Raw genomic sequence first — 22282 nt, forward strand, 5'->3', positions numbered from 1 at the left:
CCAACAAAGTAACACCAAGAAGAATGTTTGGTTTAATTTGTCACAGAAAAAGCAGTAGCTCAGTTTGAGGGCTGAGTTTTGGGCTCTCAGTCCAGCTTTTACCCCTCCAAAGGCAGACCCAGGTCTGGCTGCCCGAAGCACTGCTGGGGCCAGTGGACTGATACTGGATGGCAATAAGAGAACAGACAGACCTTTGCCCTTTCTTTCTGCTTCCTCAATGTCCTTCTTCTCCCATTTTCCATTTTTTTTTTTTTTTCATATAAAAAGCACTGCTTCCTGCCCAATAAAGCTCCCTGGCTTTCCTGCACAAGCCAATTGCAGATTTTCTTTGCTAGGAGGAAAGCTGCCAGTGCATCTGAGTGACCCAGGGCAGGCAGAGGCCCCTCAGGTTCTGCCCTCATCTGGACTTTTTTTCTGAAATTTGGTCCCTCTGAAATGGCTGTAGAAAGTCTCAGAAACTTGTGCTTGGAAGCTGAATTACCTTTATATCTGAGCACTTCATGGCTGATAAATGAAATGAGAGCTGGATATATGTGTGACAGTCAGAAAAATCATGTATACATGAGCAGAGCTTCAGACCCAGTCTGTTACTGTTACAGGAGATTGGTGAATGCTTTCATTTTCATTTTTCTAGATGAATAAGTTTATTGAATCACAGAATCATGGAATCACAGGATAATTTGAGCTGGAAGGGACTTTAAAGATCATCCAGTTTCACCCCCTGCCATGGGCAGGGATACCTTCCACTACATGAGATTCCAGCCTGGCCATGAATACTTCCAGGGATCCAAGGGCAGCCACAGTTTCTCTGGGCAAAGCCTCACCACCCTCACAGGGAAGAATTTCTCACTAATATCTAACTTAATTTTTCCCTCTTTCAGTATGAAGCCCTAACCCTTATCCTGTCTCTCCAAGCCTTTGCAAATAGCCTCTCTCCTTTCTTGTCAGGCCTTTCAGATACTGGAAGGCTGCAATAAGATCACCCCACAGCTCATGCAGCTTTACTTGCAAAAATTGCACCCAGGCACTCTGCCCTATACACTTCCTTATGTGCTTCTGGTTTATTTTGTTGATGTCCAGGGTGACTCTGGGATGTAAGATCAATCCTGGCCAGAAGCTGTGAGAGCTGATGCTGGTGGCACTGGGGAATCCTTGTCTTTCCTGTGACTCCCGTGGCTCCAGTGGCTCTGGCAGCTGCCCAGTGGCACTGTGCCCTCCAGACAGGCAGCAGGGCAGCCCCTGAAGCTGGCAGAATTCCTGGATAAATTGGGAAAGTTGAGACATCTGGGCCATTTTCTGCCTGCTCATACATCGGCAATCAGCCTTGGAAAAGGTTTGAAGAGACACGGCTCCAGGACCCTGATTTAGAATTAATTTCTGCTGTGAGCTTCAAGTCCAAGTTAATCACTGTTGGATTTGGGATTACCATGCTTGTAGGAAAGGTTGCTAAACCCCCACTTTTGTCATGATCCAGGAGCTCACAGGGCTTAGCTCTTGACTGAAGGAAAATGTGCATGTCAGAGAGTTTTGTGATCCCCATGGGGCGCTGGAGCTGCTGCACTGGGAGAGGAGAAGGAGGGCCCTCACATGTCATTCCATTTCTAAAATGATTCAATTGAAGTTGCACTTAAATTCAAATCAGCCATTCAAATTAACAATTCTAATGTTCCTGTATATTGATCTGTTGGTTGAGACCATTTGGAGCAGACCATAATTAAACCACAAAAGCCTGGACATCAGAAATGCTGAGGGAACAGCACAATAACTTGGGAAGAGTCATACAGTCCTGCCCTTAACCCATTATGTCCCTTTCTTTTTTTTCCTGGGAAAAGCCAGGCCCTGTGCTGGGAGCTTCCCTGATGGTACATGAGAAGAGCAGTGCTGGGATTTGTCACAAGCTCAGTGTGGCAGGAAGGTGTTTTCACATGGGCAGTGGGACAGGACCCTCTGCTGCCTGCTGTGCTGCAGGATTTTGGCAAAAAGGAATTGTCCCCTTTGCAGAGACTGGAGAATCCATCCCCGGGGGCTGGAGGCTGAGCTCTGGTAGAGGCTGAGGGGATTGATGGGCGCAGTCTGCACTTGGTGGGATATTTGATGCCTTCCCACCATTGTAGACTCGTTTCATGTCAGTCCTTAAACCTGTCTCTGGCAGTACTTTGTTATTTCCCCTGGGAGAAACGGAGGGAGGGCAGCAGGGAAGTGCCTCCAGCCAGCCCATCCCTGCTCCCAGCCCTGCTCCAGAGTCTCTATCACCCCTCCCATGTGTCCAGAGCTTTCTGAGCTGCTGCCAGGGAGAGGTGAAGGCCTGGGTTGAAAGGAAGGGCCAAGAGAGCTGCCCCAAGAGCTCCCTACCCAGGCATGGTGCTGTGCCCATGGGAACATCTGGACACTTTATATATATATATATTCACACATATATATAAAAGTAATTTTTTCTCATGCTTACACTACTTCCCCACAACAACCATTTGAGCCTGTTTATTGATATGTTTTCTCCCCTGTGTGCACTGATTCAGTGGCTTACACAAACTCACTGGATGATCTGGTGGAACAGGGAATCAGCTCCTGGGCAGTGCAAGCCCAGGGCAGCAGCTCTGGCTGCTGCAGGTTCCAGGGGCTGGACATGGATCTGCCAGCCCTTCCCAATGGGTCTGTTGACCCAGCTTTGATAAACCCCAGCCTTTATTTCTGCACAAACACTTCTATCAAAACGGGAACCTAAATACTGAATAATTGCAAGGAAAAAAGCTTTATTCCTGCATTCCATTTTGGCTTTAATTACAGAAGGTTGGCATTTTTCATACCATTTAAAGAGAAACGAGACAGGAAAAGGTCAAAACACAAGGGGCCTTGAACATCTCTAATCCCGTAATGGAGAGCAATACAAGGCTCTAATATTTGAACAATCAACGTGGACTTTTGTTATGAAGCCCAACATGTGATGGAAGAAGGTAAGAGGCTTTTAGATCTATTAGAAAACTGGTGTGCTGGGAACGGAGGGAAATGAAGATGGGAAAATTAAAATTCAGCTCCAGCAGAAGGTTGCAGTGTTCAACTTGCAGCTCAGTGCATCGATCTGTTCCAGCATTTGACTTTCAACCATGACAAAACTGTGGGCAAATTAATTGTTCTCCAGGATATTAGGCATCAGAGTCTATTAATCCTCTCTGGAGTCGGATGCTCCATGAATACTAATGCAAACCCAGCGCTGCAGTCCTGTCTTTTCCCGCTCGAAGCTGCTGCTGCCGCTGCCATGGGGGCAGGGAGGGAGGGAAGCCTGGGTGCCAGTCAGCCATTTGCTGCTTTATTCAGATTTAAGGCTGATTACAATTGGGAAGAATCGTGTAATATGGCAAATCCTCCTCTGAGCCAGGCAGGCTCTGGAAACCAGAAAGCAAGAGGCAATGTTACGTGTTTTCCACAAGGAAAAAGTGAAAGGCATAAGTTATTTATGCAAATTTGATCTGTATTCAGACGTGTTTTAAGGAAGATCTCAGGAAATCATTTCTTAATTACACATATAGATTGCACTTACTGTGCCTGCATCTAGGCTCTTTTCTCTCAGACTAAAACATGTGGCATAAGTAACTAATTTCTTGTGATTGTTTTACAAACATATAAAATGTCTCTTCCTCAGTATTCCCCTTTCCCAGAACCCTCCCTCTTCTTGCCCCACACCTCCCAATACTCTTTGGGGGCAGGAGCCCAATTCGGAGCCTCCGCAGATTAATTCTGAGCTCTAATCTGCATATTTCTCTCAAGGAAATGGAGGCTGCAGGAAAAGGATATTGAAGATGTTTTACCTCCACTAATGCTGCACATTTAAGTAATCCTCTGGAATTCCAGAACAGCTTTAATCATCCAAAGCCCAGTCAGAACCATACTCCGTATAATTAATCCACATTGCATAATGTTGCCTAGTGAAAGCGAATACTCTTCCAAATATTTATCCAGCCTGTGTATCCGAGCTCATCCAACACGTGGGATTCCAACTTCACCTTTTGCTTCAGAACCAGGTTGCACTGAAGCAGCAAAGTGAGAGCAGCAATACTGGGGTTTGACATAAGCAGCTCTCCGCTGACGACCTGGTGGTATGTTCCCATCTAAGGCATGGAAGTTCCCCGTGGATCATGATGAGAATACCTTACATTGACAATGCCAGATCCTTTTGTTTCCTCTTTCCCCTTGCAGTTTCTCTTTACACTTTTTTAATGCTTACAGATTGCTGTAAGGAGGGTTTTCGCAGTGAAAGAGCAGGGCTGAAAGATTTGGGTACTGGGGGACCCCAAAATAGGATACCAGCTCAATTGCTTGGGGGGTAAGGTGTGAATCGTTGCAGAGACTCTCCCAGTGCTGGCACGACACAAAACAGATTTTGGAAAGCCTGTCTGAGAGGAGATGTGGATGTGCTGAGCTCCTACCCAGTGAACTGGGGCTACCCAGGGATAATCTTTCCAAGGCTCCCATTTTCCCCAGAGTGGAAGCACTGCAGTGCAAAGGGAGCAGAGCTGCTCGCCTGTGCTCTAACTGAGGAGATATTTATGTCTGTGCAAACACAGCACGCGCCTTCCGCATGATTTGGAGCTAAATGCAGTGTTACTTAATTAATGCATATGTAACACACAAGGCTATTACACCTATTAGAGCTCTTGAACAATTAAAATTCCAGTGTCCTCACTGCCACTGGGTGTCCACGACAAAGGGCTAAAAATCTTACATCTATAAACAACTGGCAAGAGCCAAGAAAAACCCCAGACCCACCAACAGCCAGAAACAGTTCTCAGGTTTACGTGGATTTATGAAAGACCTGTGAGAGCCTCAGACCCGGGGAGGTGGTGACAGTGGGTGCACCCCCAGTCTCTGCAGTGCGTCATGTCCCCTCAGAGCACCACGCTGCCCACAGGGAGCTGAGACAGGGCTGGGAGGATGATGGCCCGAGCAATGGCACAGTGGTTAATGACAAGTTGTGCTCCCTGGATTTGACCAGCACCAGAGCAGGAAATCCCCTGAGAAGCCAAGAATAGATAAATCTTTGTGAGAAAACTTGTTCTGGAGATGTTTGCAGCCCAGATTTTGTCCTCAGAGGCTGAAGCTTCCTGGAGCCCCAGTGCTGTGCTGGGTGCTGACTCTGCTCACGGATCACAGCATTGCCACCGGTGCCCTCAGGGACACACAGCTCTGGGCTGTGCTGCTGGGGCTGCCCCCTTGCTCAGGGTGGCCGTGCCTTTCCAGGCAGGCTGAGAGTCTGTGGGGACTGATGCTCATGCAGCTGTTGGGGTGAATCCCAGTGGCAGGGGATGAATGATACCCCCATGGTGTTGCCCTGGAGGTGGCTCAGAGAGGGGAAAGTATCAGTGCCAGCCAGTCTGGCTGCAGATCTCCTGGATCTCAGCAAGGTGTTCCCCAGCACGGAGCTGTAGTGGGTCCTGGGTCCGGCATGGTGTGGCCGGAGAGGCCGGAGCAGAAGGCTGGCGTGAGAGCTGCCTCCCGCCCTGAGCTGCATTACCCAGTCCTGCCTCCCATTTCAGAAAAGCTGACTTCAAATAAAAGAGCCCTTTGAAAAATCATGAGGCATTTTATTCATGATTGCATTTTGTCCGAAGTCTTTTGACAAGAAAATAGGTGATCCAGCTCAGAGAGCGTTTCTTTTCTAGTACATAAGAAACCCATTACACATCTTTTTTAAAAAACAAAAACTTTCTTATTCCCTTTGAGCAGTGTGGCCAGCTGTCAAAGGAGAAACTCAGACTCCAAATGGATTTAATACAAACCAGATCCCGATGCCTTGTGCATTGTTTAACCATAGCTTCAGTTTCTTTCTCCTCCTTTGCTTCATCAGGTACTTGCCATGTAGAGTCATGAGTTTTTAATGTTTAAAATATAACACATTGTTTCAGTTAATGTAATTGTCCTGCCCATTCCCCTCACTCGTCCCCACCTCATCCCCTGGGGTTTTTTCTCCTTTCTCTTGGTTTTGCCTATCTTTTGTCGTGATGGCAGCTCTCTGAGGGGAGCCTGTTCCTGGCTCATCATGGTGGTCTCCAATGGACAGAGCTGCTCCTGACCTCAACTGCTACTTTTCTATCCTATTTCCTTTTCCCTTTAAAATAAACTGGCAAAATCTGGAAATACCTGGAAGCTCTGCAGGAATGACTGCCTTATCTCTGTATCTGCTGTTGGAAACTCCTGCTGCTGGCTTAGGAATCTGTGCATCCAAGCCCTGCACCAGCAGCTCCACACCTTCTCCTCTCTGATCAGGAGGGGATGAACAGGACTCTGGAACTGCAGTGGGGACATGGGTGAGATGAGCCATAGGCAGCTTTGTCTCCAGCACCTTTAAATTCAGCTGGTCTCACCCCTTCTGCTCCCTGGTGGTGCTGGACACAACGTGAACTGTGGTGTGCACCAGGCACAAACACACAAATATTTAATTACAGATAAAGTTACAATTTATGAAGTTCATTGAATGAAAAGCTTTGAAGGAAAAGACACTCAGGAGGAAATCCTAAGTATCCCACAACTACAGATCCAGGGACCTGGCAGCTGTCTTTTTATCTTGGCAGTATATTGGTGCTTCCACATGGGGGTTTTGGGTCCTAGCCTGGCAAGGGGCAAAAAGCCTGTTTGTCCATTGCTGAGGAGAAAATGTGGCTTTTCTCTTAGGTGCCTGAACTGAAATCACTGATGAATGATTCTGATTTATTCATGAGAAAGGGGAACTAAAGAACCAGACATAGTTGTCCCCAGCGAACTCACATGTTCATGGATTTTTGAGTTGAAGAGGAGGGAACTGGCCAAGACATGGATGAGATGGTTAAGATGGATTTGTGGTGACTATTGGTGAGATATGGAATACTCAGGAATGCTGAACACCTGGCTGAGATCTCTGGGCTGTAAGCTCATGTTCAATAAACCCTGGAACTGAGGCTAAAATTTCGTGAGAGCAGTGGCTGTGCTACAAGAGTGTGCAAGGGATTGAGATTTTCCTGGATGATGTGAGTGTGGACATCAGTCCTCCTCAGAAGTTAAGTGTGGCCACTTGATGAAGAGCTGAGGAACTGGGGCATGGTAGATACCAGTTGAGAACATTTATGGAAGATAGATGTGCCCATTGAAATAAAATGCATTTTAATGTAAGTAAATACAAAATCATCTCTCTCATACTGGGCAAGAATGATGGATTTGTTGCCAGAGCAGGAGATGGTTTCACATTCCCTAACAACTTTGCAAAGCGTCTGAGCAGACACAGGCCACAGGCATAGTGCCCTGACCTTGTGATAAAGAGTTAATTCATTCAGGGGATGCACAGAAAGGAGTAGTTAGTAGGAGCAGTGCAATGATTTTATGGCACAGTAAAGTTGCCTGGCTTAGGTGAGAGGGACACCAGAATATTGCCCATGGCTCTGGTGTCAGGGTTTGTAAAGGGATCCTGAAGATGTCAAAGAAAGCCACAAAATTGTTTATGCGATGAAGAGAATGAGTTACAGAAGAAGAGATTAAAGAGCTTATATATGATCCAGAAGAAGAGTGAATGCCTTCATTAAATCCTGAAGTACCTTCTCAGGAGAAAGTACGAGGGATGGGGGGACCCCAAGTCTTGCAGCAAAAGCAGAACAGAGCCAAAGGCTACAGGCACAAGCAAGATATTTAACATGGAAATAAGGCCCAGACTGCGGGAGGGAGAGTAATGACTGACTGGAAAAAACTACCCGGGAAAGTTGTGTATTTTCCATCTCCTCACACGTCCGAGACAGGCAGCATGGCCCGTGGGGAGCGAGGTGTGAGCTATACAAGTTGTTTGCCCACGCCTGGGGGAGTGAACGGGCCTGGACCGGCGAGCACTGGCAGAGCCATGGGGTGGTTTTGGGGTCTGCTGGCTCTCACCTGAGGGGTGTTTCTGGGGGCTTCTGGCCCTCACCTGTGGGGTGTTTTTGGGGACTTCTGGCCCTCACCTGTGGGGTGTTTTTGGGGGCTGCTGGCCCTCACTTGTGGGGTATTTTTGGGGGATGCTGTCTCTCACCTGTGGGGTGTTTTTGGGGGCTGCTGGCCCTCACCCATAGGATGTTTTTGGGGTCTGCTGGCCCTCACCCATGGGGTGTCTTTGGGGGCTGTGGCCCTCACCTGCTCAGTGTTTGTAGGAGTTACTGACCCTCACTCACAGGGTATTTTTGCTCAGTGTTTTTGGGGTCTGCTGGCCCTCACCTGAGGGGAGTATTTGGGGGCTTCTGGCCCTCACCTGAGGGGAGTTTTTGGGGTCTGCTGGCCCTCACCCACAGGGTGTCTGTGGGGGCTGTTTGCCCTCACCCACAGGGTGTCTGTGGGGGCTGTTGGCCCTCATTTGTGCCTGTGGGCACTGCTGGCCTCACTCATGGTCACCATCACAGCCTGCGACCGCCCTGTCACCAGCCAGGCGCCAGGGCCTGCTGGGGTCGCTGCCCTTATTGTTCCCATTGATGTCGCTTCACAAAGTGTTTCATAATTTCCTGAAGAAACAACAGCGTGATCCTTCTGCGGGAATGTGAAGTGGCAGCTTCAAAGCTTCAAGGAGTGGAGCAGCTCACCCAGCAAGGCAGAGGCTCCGGCATCGCATCCTGCTGCTGTGCAGCCTCCAGGGGCCTCGTGCAGAACCAGCGAGGATGCTCAGAAATGGGAAAGAAAAGCGTCAGGAGGGAAACAACAACAGCAGCAGCAACAAAGCTCGGAAATATCAGTGCTTTCCGACAGGTTTGAAAACAAACACAAAAAATAAATGAAAAAGACAAAAGACCGGGGAAAGAAGTGTCTTCTTAAAATGAAGCACTTAAAAGTGCTCCTTTGGGGCTGGGGAAAATCTCCGTGGCTGCCAGTATTTTGAGAAAAGCTGCAAGTTAGTGACAAAATAATGCATTTCAATTTCCCTGGCAGAGCCAACTGACAAAACCCTGGTTCTGCCTGCTTGCTCCCTCTGCCCTGCTCTTGTCAGATGCTGCCCTGGGAGCAAAGGGTGGGATGGGACATTACTACTGTTTTGGGGAGGTGGGAAAAACTGTGAGCAGTGGGGGTGAGGGTGCAGTGGGTTGAGGATGCAGCAGCACTACACCAGATCCCACTGCAGCAGGGACATTAGGCTGTGGTCATCAGGGAGCTGGAGAACCTCTGATAAGAAGCCTTTGGGCAAAGCTCTGGCTCCTTCAGTGGACAAATAAATATTTGATATAATGATCTGTAAATTAAAAGGTGTTTTAGAAATGTAAAGCAAGAGTTATACCCACTTAAGGTTTCAGAGAAGATGCTTTTAGTGTAGTTTCCACTGACAATGATGAGTGGCTGTGCTGAACCCACCTCTGCACCATGGTACCAGGGGAAGCCAGTGAAGCTTCGTGTTTGGGGGGAATGTGCCAGGTCACCTCTGGGCCTCACAGACACCTCTTGGACCAAACAGTAAAGAAGACACATGGCTGTTGGGCACCAGAGCCATGGTGGGTGTGGGTGTCTGCCCCAGCATGGTAAGAGGACAACCCCTGTCTTCTCCCAGAGCTGGGGGAGCTCCCATGGGGGTTCACCACATAGCAGGGATTCCCCACCAGTCAATGGCCAGGGCAATGGTGCAGGAAGGTGATGCCCTCACCATGAGTCCATGAAAGGCAGCTGTGACTCAGTTATCCCCATGGCCCATGCAGAGGCTGCAGAAGAACCCAGTGGAATTAGTGATCCCATGTCTTGATTTAATTTTCGGTCTACTTTAACAAAGCGGTAAATTGCTTCCTGTAGTTGTTTTACTTTTATTTATAGGGTAATTTGCATCATGAAGACAAGTTGCCCTATCAATAACTGTGGAGCAATTAAGGTCACCTGTCCCCTCCTCTCCTTCCGAGGGTCTCATCTCTCACTTGCATGTCTCATCTTGATGGAGGATTGTGATGGATTGGCCTTTGGGAGGCTGGCCCCGCTCTCCAGCTCCAACTGCGCTGCTCACACAGATTCCCAAAGCTCAGGCCAAGCTGCTGCTCTGCTTTTGCTGTGTGATATTTTCCAGAAGAAAGGGATTTTCTTAAGGCCTTGCAGTGGGAGTTATTTTGCAAAGGAGAAGAGTGCAGGCATTCCTCGAGAACAAAAGTGGAAGGGAATATCTGGTTAAGCAATTAATATTTCATTGTGAAACATGGCAGGGTTAAGTTGCTGAGACCAGGTTGCTCAACTGAAAAAATTAAACCCCATACACACATTTTCTCTTTCCCTCTTCCCACTTACTTCCCTGCCAGAGAAGCTGAGGGATGAGGGATATGGAGGGGGTGGGGGGTGATAAGTGGCTGGAGAAGTGGTGCTGAGTGAGAAGGGAGAGAGGGATGAGGCTGGACACTGAGTGTTTCTGATGCTCCTCTCACTTTTGGGGCAATTTAAAGATGTAGCAGTCATTGGGAGGTCAGGATCCCTGATGTGCTGGATAAATGCACATCTAGGATGATGTGCTGGATAAATGCTCTGTGCTCCCAGAGGTGGGGATGAGCAGGACAGGCAGAAGTGCCCTGCCCTGCATGGGTGCTCTGCATATTCAGCTGAGCTCTGGGTCTTTGTCTTGGCTGTAGGAGCAAGTGCTGTGCTTCTCCATGAGTCTGGGCTCTCTAGGGATGTCATCTCCCACACAGATGTCACCCCAGGCATGTTGGGCACCTGGCAGAGCAGTTCTGATGCACAGAGCTGCAATTCCCGTCCCTCCTAAGACAGCACATACTTACACTTTCATTTATTCCACTTCAATAAACATCTGAAGACATCCGTAGGAAAGTTGTACTTTAAAGTAAAAACATTTCCCAAACACCTCTTGGGGAAGCTTTTCCTTTTCTACAAGTAAGAGTCTGAGCCTGTAAATGTGAGGAATGGGAACAATGCTTGCAGTCCTCTCCGGGCAGAGCTTGGAGATCTGCAGCTCAAACTCCCTGGGTGAGATCTGAATCCTCTCAACAGCAGTATGCAATAAATCCTGACATCCTCAACAGAGCAAACAGGCAGCATGAAGCAGAACAAGCGACCTGCTGCTGCTCTGGGGACACCTGGATTGTACTCCTGAGAGCTTGAGGTCAGCTCAATCCACCAGCAAATCCCAAGCTCCTGCTCCCATTTGCTATCAGGGGATAGCCCTTGCCAAGTCCACCCTTCTGTGGCTCTGCTCCGCCTCTCCCACCACCACCAAACCCCAGGAGCCATCCAAAGAAATCTCTGTATCTACCTTAGCAAAGTGCAGGGAGAACCTGGACTTGGGGAGCACAGCCTTTGTCATGCCAGCCAAAAGACCTGAATGGCATTTTCCCATCTTCCATGCAGTATCTTTGCGTGAGTCATTGATGGTGAGCTACAAAGGACATTTGGGAGCTTACTGGGAAGTCTTTGTTGACCAGCTCCTGCTGATGCCTCATCCCAAAAACCTGGGAAAATGCCCAGAGATGTCTCGATTTCCAAATATTTTCTTACCTTCCGTGCCTGTGCCTGCTGTGGTACTCAGATCCCCTGTGAGCTTTACTCCCTCCACCCTGGTCAGCCTCTCGTGCCTGTTGTGTGATGCTGATGCCACATTCCAGCTTCCCAGTGCCAGATACATCTGGTTTGTGTTTTTTGAACCATTTCTCTGGAGCTGTTGGCTGGCAGAGGGATGCAGGGCAGTGCCTGTGTCCCTGCTCCCCATTGCAGGGGGTCTGGGCTGTACCTGCCAGGTACATAGCGCTTCCTTCCCTTGGATTTTGGAGATGGTTGCTGCTGCTGTCTGCCCTTCCGAGTTATTGGTTTGCACATGTTCACAGGGAAACAGTTTTAAATATGGTAATAACGAACATCCAATCCGTTACCCCAGCGCTCAGGGACAGAGCCGTGGCAGTCAATCTGCAATTCCAAATCTGCATATTTATGCAGTTTCATTAATTATGCATTATGCAGCATTAATCCCAATAATATGTGTATGCTTGTTCAGTAGAACAGAGAGAGGAGACTCGCCTTGCAGAAGAATTAATCAGAGAGCCATTCACAGATCCCACATCGCTTTAGGTTGCAATTACAAGTATTTTTTACTTAAAAGGTTTTGCATTAAAAAAATTAATTTTGCAAGATTTTGAGGTCCCCATGTAGCCACAAAAAATTTAAGTTGAGCTCTAAAAAATGGCTCCACCATGTCTTCTGGTAGCAATCACATCTGAGCAAAGAGGGCCTTTGAAGAGGGATTCCTGTCAAACAGACTGTTAATTATCTTGGTGGAAGAAGAAACTGAATATCTTGGGGCAGGGAGCAGAGTTTGTGTGCTGTATTTGTTCAGAGGTGACCAAGGCCACTGCTGGCGGCTGCAGGGCTCCAAGTAATCAATGGATGCCTTTAGAGTAAGCAAATGAGGTAAGTTCACTAATTGTAATGTCCCACTCTCTGTTGTGAAGGCAGTGTGTAGTCAAGGGTCACTCTCTGGTGTGGGACAGATGCCCTAACCAGCTCAATCTAGCTCTGTGACATCCCTAAAGCATCAGAGGATTTGCTCTTGTTGCTTTTATGAATAAGAAAAAAATAATAATCAGGCAGCATACAGGAAAGAAAAGGAACAGGGGCAAATACCCAGTGCCAGACTTGTTCCTGAGGTAGGAAGGGGGGACCTGAGCCTGCAGCACTGAGACAGGTCCCCACAGCCCTCCCAAGGGCTGGAACCAAGCATGGCCAGTTTTCTGGGCTCTTTCCCCCATATGTGAAAAAACAGGACCTGGTTTCCAAGGAAAAAACACAAAAAGAGGCACAAAACATAAACTTACTGCCTAGTCCTTGCTCCTTGCCACAGAAATGGTGTCACCAGCAGTGCGGCAGCTTTAGGTGGCCATGGTGGTGTCCTGGGAAGGTCCAAGTGCTGGGGTGCTCCATGCATGGTGGCCATGCAGTCCTGCCTGTCCCTGCCCTGCCTGTCCCTGCCTGTCCCTACCCTCCTCTGCCTGTACTCCTGCCTGTGCCCATTCCTGTGCCCACACTGCTGGGGAGGATGATTTGGAAGAACCCAAGAGGAATTGGCCCTGGCTGGAGTGAGGGATGGATAATGCATATGCAGTGGGTATGACTGATGCAATAAAATAATATCGTCAGGACATTTAGATAGGAAAAAATGCAGCAAGGTAATTCCTCACGCTGGCGTAATTCCTGACACTGGCTCCAATTTGTTTTCATTAGTGGTTTGCTAATGCATTTATTAGCCATTACATACGTACAGCAAAATGATGAGGTTTCCATATCTATATATGCAAATGAAATATGTCTGGCACATCTGTGGATGGGCTGGGTGAACACCGGGCTCGTTCGCATTTTCCTCATGAGACTTTTCTGGATTATTTTTTCGGACTGCAATGGAAAGACCACCCACTTTTCCTCAAGTATTTTATTTTCTCTGTGTGGAGAGCTGGGGGATTGTGAGAACACAGGCCCCTTTAAAACAGGCAGAAATATACCAAGAGCTTCAGGCTCTGACAAACTCTTTAGAAAATCGGGTGATTTGGGTCCAGCTGTGTAAATGTTTTCAGTTTCGCTGCTGGGGCCCCGAGTTTGATTCGGTGCCAAGACAAGCCTTGCTCAAGTTGTTTTTGGCAAAGGCTCCTGGCTGAGGAATGTCAGCATCACTTTCAAAATATGATGGTTTGTAATTTGGACCACAGAATGAAAACTGAGCTGCTGGTACATTTTGCCATCATCTAATTACCAGGTCCCCAATTACAGTCAAGGAGCAGCTCCACAGCCGGGTGCAGGGAAGGTTGTTCCCATTGTGAGGCATTTCTCCACGTACCCTTTCCCTGAACACATTCCTGGAATGCAGACAGGTTCTTCAACAGTCCAGCAGAGGTTCACATGGATGTGGGTATGGGTTTGGGTGTGGGTGTGGGTACCAGTGTGTGTGCCTCACTGACCAGCTGCTCAGCCCTTCCCAGCCAGTGCCTGGTGCCAGCAGAGCCACTGCTGCACTCCCATTGCCATTCCTTGGCCATCATCCATCAATGCCTGTTGCCAAACAGTGACACTGCATCAACCACAGGGTGTCATTGACTGGGTTGTGGCACCCTGGGACATTCTGTGACACCCCAAGAGTGCTTCCTCTTGCCATCCCTCACTGATCCCGTGCCTACTGCACACTCCCAGGGATGATCGGGGCAGCAGGAAGCTGTGTGGATGCTGTGAGCTGCCTGCCCCAGCTTCACCATCTTCCCGCCATATCCCAATGAAACTTTGGATTTCTGTGAGGAGCAGGAGTCAGAACAACCGTGGTGGTTCCCACGGCAGCCTTGGAAGCTGCTGCTGATATGGAATCTGAGCACAGAGGGTTTCCCACAAGCCCCTGAATCTACAGGGATGGAGCAGGAGTTAGTTGATTGATATGCTAATCTCATTATTCATGTACATAATTACAGTCTTGGGGTTGTGAAGCTTTCTAGGTAATGAAGGTTGAGAGAAAGAATTTACCCAACTTTTGGAATATCCATGAAGTATTATTTAACTCTTGAATACAAATGCTCTGCCCAGGGTCCTCAGAAGGAGACTGTGTTGCTTGGGAGCTGCTCACGGGGCAGGACACAGGCAGCAGGAAGCAGAAGGGGGCATATTTTGGGGTGGGCAGTGGGAGGAAAAGTCATTCCATTGCACACATTAGGGCTGGTATCAGCCATTGGCTGACACAGGTTGAAAGACCTCCAGGAGGTGGGTGGGAGTGGAGGGTGCTGCTCTGCACCTCTGAACTCCAGCAGTGGAAAACTTCTTGCTGTTTTTAGTTAAAATCAGTTAACAGGCAGTTTGTACCTGCCTGTTCCCACACCGTGCTGGCCTTTGATTTGGTAAAAGAAACTCAAAAAGGCCAGAGGCGTATGTGTGACTCAGCTCTGGTGACCTCCAGCTCCCTCCTCCTCTTTCTGACCACTGGCTCATGGGCTTGCTCTGGCCAAGTCTGTAGAGTTCCCTTTAATTTTGTGTGTCTCTGTGTTTAAGGTCAGTGAAAGCAGGATCTGCTCAATGCCTTTGAAAATCAGACTGATAGTACTTCAGAGGTCAGACAGTGTAAAATGAAAGTGCCCAGAACTAAAAGCCATTTTTGGTTATCTGGCCCATAACCTCTCCATGGTTTTGCGTCCTTCTCTGCAGACTGGAGTGAATAACATTAACCTCCGTTGCTGGAGGGCAGAGTGGCTTACAGACTGCTTACAGACTGCTCCAACATGAATCAGTAGTGCTGAGAATTCTTTTTATTATAAGGACAAGAGCTGATACCTGCAGCTCCTGTCTCTGTGAGCTCTGCTGCCCAGTGTCTGCTCCCTTTTCCCTTCACAGGGCACACAGGGAGCACCAGCAGAGCCCCAGCCATGCCTGGGCAAGGACTCCCAGCCAGACTTTATTCTCACCAACATTTTCTTGTGCTTCCATCACCCCTGCTTTGTCCAGGCCTGTTCTGAGCTCAGTTTTCTGTATCCTCTCAGTTGCTGCTTCCCTGGAGAGGTCCCTCAGCAGATCTCCTGCAGGTACCTCACCTGCCAAGTTTCCTGAGGGATGACTGAACACCTGAACCTGCACAGTGCTCTGTGCAGCACAGGATGCAGGTAAAACTTGCTGCCTGGTAGATAATGCGCCCAGAAATGAGAGCTCCCCTTGGTGTGCCCTGAATAATCACCAAAGATAAATATGGGTGCACTGTCATTAGAAATGCCTCCTGCTAATGTAGCTTAAGTGCTAATTCTTGTAGCTCTTTCATTGTAACAGCAAGAGGTTGATCTTTAATTGGGTTTCATGCTCTAAATGCTTCGATGACAAAGGTTTGAACAGGTGAGGAATGACTTACAGGAGCTGAATGAATATCTGTGAGCATTGGGAATCACTATCCACTGTCCCTTCCAGATGTGATGAGAGTAAATGGAACTGAAGGCACAGCTTGGGCTGGGGCTGCTGGTTTGCAAAAGGTGACAGAAAATGATGAACATGGTTGGATTTTGCCTTTCACACACAGCAACATCAGGTAGTTCTTGGGTTGATTAGGAAGGTTTAAGAAACCTTAAGCTTTGCTGGAGGAAGGGTTGTGACCTGGGTGGTAGCACTGAGCCATCCAGAGCAGTTTGCCACCTTCATGTCCCAGGAGTCCCTGTGCTGGCCCCCAGCCCTGCTGGCAGTACAGAAATGCTTCTGCACCAGCCAAGTTGCTTGGACCTCTCTGAATCACCCAAAGTATCAGCAATGTACTGGCCTCATTGCTAGCACACACTTAAAATGCTAATAGCGAGTAATTGACTTTTCTTTTCATACTTCTTAAAATCAGATTTCTTGTTGCAAGATGGTGGCTCTGGCTGCTGCTACTGTGCCTTTCCTTTATTACTGTCTGTATAAGATGGACTGTGGAGATCTCATACAGATTTTATGGGAACTATTTTATTTATAAGAATTTTCCTAGTGTCAGATGGATCTGACACTTCTGGAGTCCCCTTTGCCATTCCCATGCCAGGAAGGCAGCAGGAATGTTAAGATCCTGGCTCCCACCCCCACTCCCAACACAGCTCTGGGGCATTTGTGTCCTCCCAGCCAGACTCAGGGCTGAGCTTCTCTGGGGCTGAGCATCTCTTGGGGAGGAGGAGCTCAAATTTACATTAACCAGGGAATGCTCAAACATCTTGTGCGACCCAACCTGCCCTGGGAAACAGGAGGAGATGCCACCGCAGAGCAGCCAGGTCCTCAGGAGCTGCGGAGGGGCTGTCCCTTGTCTGGCAGTGGTAATGAAAGGGCTCCCCTCGGCTGTCTCTGCGAGGGTGCTCTGGCTCTGGGCAGGGTGAATTTACAGCAGGAAGAGCTCACTGCATTCCCTGTTGCTGGGATTTGCATATCACACTGAGGGAAACAAGACAAGCAAAGCACAGCTATAAATCACCAGGCCAGAAGGTGCATTTTGTTTCTATCCCAGGTAGGAGGATTTTTAAAGCAAATGCAGAGGAAAAGCCCAGAGCCCTCAAAGCTGTGTGTGTGCTTGCTTGTGTCACCCTGCCGTGGTGTAATGGTGATGGGGAGCAGCTCAGCCCTCTTCTTGGGTCTGGCTCTTGGCTCCTTCTCTCTGTGATGGGGAGGAGGTGGTGGCTCAGGAGGGAGCTGGGGTGAGGGGCTGGCACACACTCACCAGGTGCCTCACACCTCCGCAGGTGTCAGAGGTGGGTGCAGGAGCTGCTGCTGCCTCAGGGAGAGGCATCAGCTCAGCCACTGCTGCTGAGCCATCAGCTCCCATCACTAGTGCTGGATTGCTGCTTGCTCTTCTCTGTTGGCACCTCTTCCCCCAAACATGAGCTGGTTTCTGCCTACAGCGCTTCAGAGCAAGTGAGGACACCAACTCAGGCAATGGTACAGCGATAGCAGATGAGCCTGAAACTGGAGGGTTTGCAACTGGTGCTGAATGTTTAGGAGAATCCAGCCCACTAGTGCCTTTAATTCAGGCTGAGATTTGCTTTGCTTGAGGTTATTGGATATGCCTGAGTTCTGAGCAGGAAACAGATCATTCATCCTTTAAAATCCTTCCCCCTCCCTTCTCCTCTCGTCTCCTCCCTCTCCCGCCCAGGTGGGAAGCTCAGATGTGTGTGTGTTGTACCTGTGCCATTAATGGCACCCCGTGCTGCTCATCCCAGGTTTGTGCAGAGACAGAGCACTGCATCCCGGAATGGCAGCCCTCCCCTGGGATCGGCAGGTGGATGTGCTCAGATCCATCAGGGCCAGGAAAGTGCCCTTGCTCAGTAACTGAGGCAAATATGTGTGAAATAGGATCGCTGCTATAAATAGCAGCAGGCTCATGAGAACATTGTTTATCGCTGCGGTGGGTGGTGTGAAGGCTGCCCTGCACTTTCCAGCAAGGCAGGAATGATGCTTATCCCACTCCCGGCCCATTTATAGCCAACGGAAAAGATAAATGCTTTGGGTGGGAATTTTGAATTCCATAAAGACTTATTCATTGTTTTTAGCCCTCTCTTGCTTTCTCAGTGAAGACTGCAAATCCATCAATCACACCCATAAGCTTCTTCATGAATCGCATCCAAATGCTTGCAGAAATGCCCACCACACCAAAGCCTATCAAAGACGGCTCCTGCCAAGTGAGAGCATGGATCCCTGCTCCCAGGCTTCTCTTCCTGGGAAAAAATAGCTGTTCCTTGTGCTATTTCTGGGTGACTCTGCAGGCACCTCCCATGGATGCACTGTTATGTTTTCTGCTAAGGCACATTAACATCTCCAGAGGACTCTGGCTGTCAGCTCCAGCCCCAAACAGTTCTATGATGATGAATTTTAAGCACCAGAGTCAACAGCATTAGTCACGTGCTTAAAACGAAGCATTTTGGTAAGTCTGCAGGATCAAGGTCTTAAACTGCAAGATCCTTGGAGCAGGGTCTCTCTTTGTGTATGAACAGATTAGCACTCAAATAAAAAACATTGCTGAGAACTGCCCAAACTGCCATGGTCTGTGAGGGAGTGCAGTCCATGGGAGTGAAGGCAGCAGAGGCAGGAGGATCCACCTTTGCCAAGGCTCCTCTGTGCTCCTGTCCCTGTTATCCCTGTCCCTGGGGCTCTCCAGACCCCTCTCTGCTGCTGGAAGCTTGCTGCCTGGTGGATGAATTAAGTTATCCTTTCCAGTAAGTGCATTTCTCAGTCACATTGCTCACCAGAGGAGATGTGAAATCCTCGCAGCGTTCCCTCTTGTGCATAATGTCACATTCCCAGCTCCTCTCCCTCCTGCCTCCCGCCATCAGCTGCGCCGAGCTGAGAATGCCCACGAGCGAAGGCACGGAATATGCATGATACGCTCCATCATGTAGGACCAAATCATTTGCTCCCTCTATAAATCTATAGCCAAATCACTTTGTTTCCACATAAGAATCTCACGCTGTGTAAAACTAAAGGAGGAAATAATCGTGTGTCTGTCGAGATGTTTATCTCAGTCCTTCGCAGCCTCACCAGCTCCTCATCTTTTAATGAGGGAAGGAAAATCAGTCCTCTCCTCCTGCAGCAAGGGGTTTGGGGAGGAGATGCAAATGCGTTCCCCTCCCTGAGTTTGCTGTGTTGCTGTAAAACAGCAAACTTAATAAATCTCGCACAATTGGGCACAAGTCTTGTTTCCTTAAAAGCGATGTTCTCTATAATTGTCTATGACACAACATGCTACATATTAGTTATTTTTCCCTTAGTAGATCATCAGAGCACAGTGAAGCATTGCAACCGAGGTAATTGAATGTCTTCTTTAAAACAATACACTGCAAAAAGTCTCCTGACAAGTGCCAGTGTCTTATTTTAAACAAATAACACCACAGATTTGGGGGACAGGGAAGATTTCTGGAGGAGAGGGTGGTTTTGGGCCATGGCAAAAGGGCACTTGGCATCTGCTGCAGCAGAGCCGGTGAGCAAGCACGGGTTGGCATGATCCATGGGCTGGTGGGGATGAGACATGCCTGAATTCTCGGCAAAGCCATGGAGGGGACTTCGCATTTAACTCTGCTGCTTTAATGCACATTCATTTAATGCACCTGCCAGGTCTGTGCTGATCCTTCAAGCTGAAGCAGTGCTGCAGGGTGGACAGATCCTTTCTGCTGCCATGTTCCCAGGGTGCCAGGCTGACTGGACTCCCACCATCCTGGGATTCTGGGCTCAAGGGATCCTCAGCTGGTCCAACACCACCTGCACCTCCTGGCCCTGCTCCTCGGGAGAGCCCTGACCTGGTCTGGCACAACCTGCACCCTTGTCCTGGCTCTCGGAACCAGAGCACACACAGGCAAACATATTTGGGCAACTTGGGGGAGCAGTGAGCATCTCCCTGCCTGTACCTGAGCACTGGGAGACACGGGGACCCCCAGCCCCCCCAGCCCCTTCCCTGTGCGTTGATGCACTTGCCTGTAAGTACAAGTGTGGGTCTATGTTCTCGGAGGGCTGCGTTCCCTCTGCAAGGTGTGACATTTCCTGGAAGGAATTTCAAAGGGCTTTGTGCAAGGTGTTAAATAAGCTCTTAAATAAAACTGAACCAGTGCGTGCTGAAGCAAAGTGAACATTTAAAAATGTATGTGTACATTTAATTAGTCCAGGAACTGCGATAAAAGGAACCGCTAAGACACGTTTATTAAAACTAATGCAAGACAAAAATATATCTTAAAATTTTGATGTGATAAAAAGACTGCTAAAACATAAAAAAGTTTCCCTGTAGGTTTTTTTTAAATTTATTTTAAGCATGTCACAAATTCTGTGAAAGAATAATTCTTCTTTTATCCTCTTTTTCTTTTCCCCTTGGCTTCAGTCCCTTGCCCTCCTGTTTTGCTACTGAGCAGGAAGGAAGAGGTAAAATCTTTGGCAGTTTTAAACAGTTTCAAAATTTTGGTCCAAGTTGGATATGAAAAATTAAAAATGCCATGAAAAAATGTAAATATAGTAAATGATTTTCCACCCACCATAAAAGTGAATTCGAGCACAAAGATTCAAACCCTGTGCTGGCTGTTGGAGCCAACTCAGCTCCCTCCCAGAGCTGGATCTTCCAGTTCCTCCTGCTCACCAAGAATGGATTCTGCCAAGCCCTGCCAGACCCTTCCATCCTGAGAGAAAGTTCCAGTGTAGTGCCAGTGCTGCTGCAGCAGTGGGGCACAGGAAAGAAAATGCATGTTCTTGTTTCACTCAATGTGCTACCAGTCCCTTGCACAGTAGGTGTAATCAGTCTCTCACTCTTCTTGTCATTTTAATTCCTGTTTGCTGTTGCAGCTGGGCCTGAGCCCAAAAACCGAGGATGAATCCTCTCTCCCATGGGAATGGGTGCAGTTATCCACCACCCCAGTCCTGACTCAGCCTTCTCAGGGTGGTGCTCACCACAGCTGCTGGGAAAACAAGGTGAGAGTGGAGGGTCCCTGGGTGTTGGGAGTGGCTCTGGACTCCAGGGCTCGGCAGGATGCCCAGTTCTGACCTGAGCATCCCTCCCTGGCTTGAGGCCATCCTGGCTGCAGTATTCCACAAGAATTCCCCAGGTGGTGACCAGCCTGGCCCCTGTGATCTTGCTGAGGTGTGAACAGGCAAGGAGAGGCTTGGGAGCCCCATAAGAGCCAGCCTGGGTAGACAGAGTACTGGGGTCCTATGGGGGTGAGCATGGAGATGTTGCCTTGGACTTGCCTTTGAGCTGCATGAGTGCCTTTGAGCCCCTGCTTTGCTCACCTCCACTTCTATTTTTATTTACTCTTTGCTAATCCTGTTAACAGGATGGGAAGCGAAAAGACTAATTCACTTTAACTCCAATGACTTGTTAATAATTGATGTATTGACACGAGCAGGCTGCCTGATGACCTTAAACAACCACCCAAATCCTGTGCCGAACTGTTTGACCTTTTAAGCCAGTTCAGATTCTTCCTACAGAAGAAACTGGTGTCCGCTTTGATTTAGTGGAGGAAAATCCCCCTTAACCTTCAGGTGTTGGTGAGGATGTGTTTAATTTACAGTAAAGCCAAGTCATGATCAGCAGGAGAATGAAAAAGTCTTTCTGTGGTGGGAAGTTATTACCAGTCCCTCCACAGCAATGATCTCTCCAGCTCAAGAAGCCAATACCTCTTAAATTATTGAAAAGATGCCTCCAACAGGATGTGGAGCCACTGGCTCTAGGAACAGCCACCACAGAACTTCTGTGACACCCTGGTGTGGCAGGCTGAGCAGGGTGGTCATAGCTGTGCTCAGGCCCTGAGGGAGCCTCTCATTTATGGAGGAGCCATTCCAGCTCCCCTGCACACCCTGATCAGCAGCTGCTGCTCTGCATTTGGCCCCTCTGAGAGATGAAAGGATGATAAGTGGTGCATCACACAAGGCACCCCGCCACTGCTCACCTGTGTGCATGTGCAGGAACAGATCAGGATCTATCTCTGTGTGTCCAGTCCTGCACACATCTGTAGGTGTGGAGCCAGGTGCCTGTGCACACCCATGCTTTTCCCAAAATGTGCCTTGTCCCCAGGGTGCTGCCAGGAGCACTGGGAATCATGTGAACCAGCCCCATGTCGCTGCCTCTCCTTTCCATGGCTCCATTGGGAGTGTGGGCCAGCCCTGTGCAGTGCCTGGCTGCTCCCTGGGATGCTGAGGCCCTTCTTTGTGCAGGGATCAGCACCACAATATTTTAGGTACTGCTGAATCTGTGAGTTTGCCATAAGATCTGGGTGCTTTTGGGTGAGTGCCCAGCTGGCTGCACTGGACACAGCCCTTTGTGAGGGCAGCAAACTGCTGCAAATAACCAAATATCCTTTAGTTTAACAATGGGCTCAGATGCTTTAATCCTTCAGGAAGGGTCCTAGAG

The sequence above is a fragment of the Lonchura striata genome, chromosome 18 (genome assembly GCF_046129695.1).
Source record: "Lonchura striata isolate bLonStr1 chromosome 18, bLonStr1.mat, whole genome shotgun sequence".
Taxonomy (NCBI): domain Eukaryota; kingdom Metazoa; phylum Chordata; class Aves; order Passeriformes; family Estrildidae; genus Lonchura; species Lonchura striata.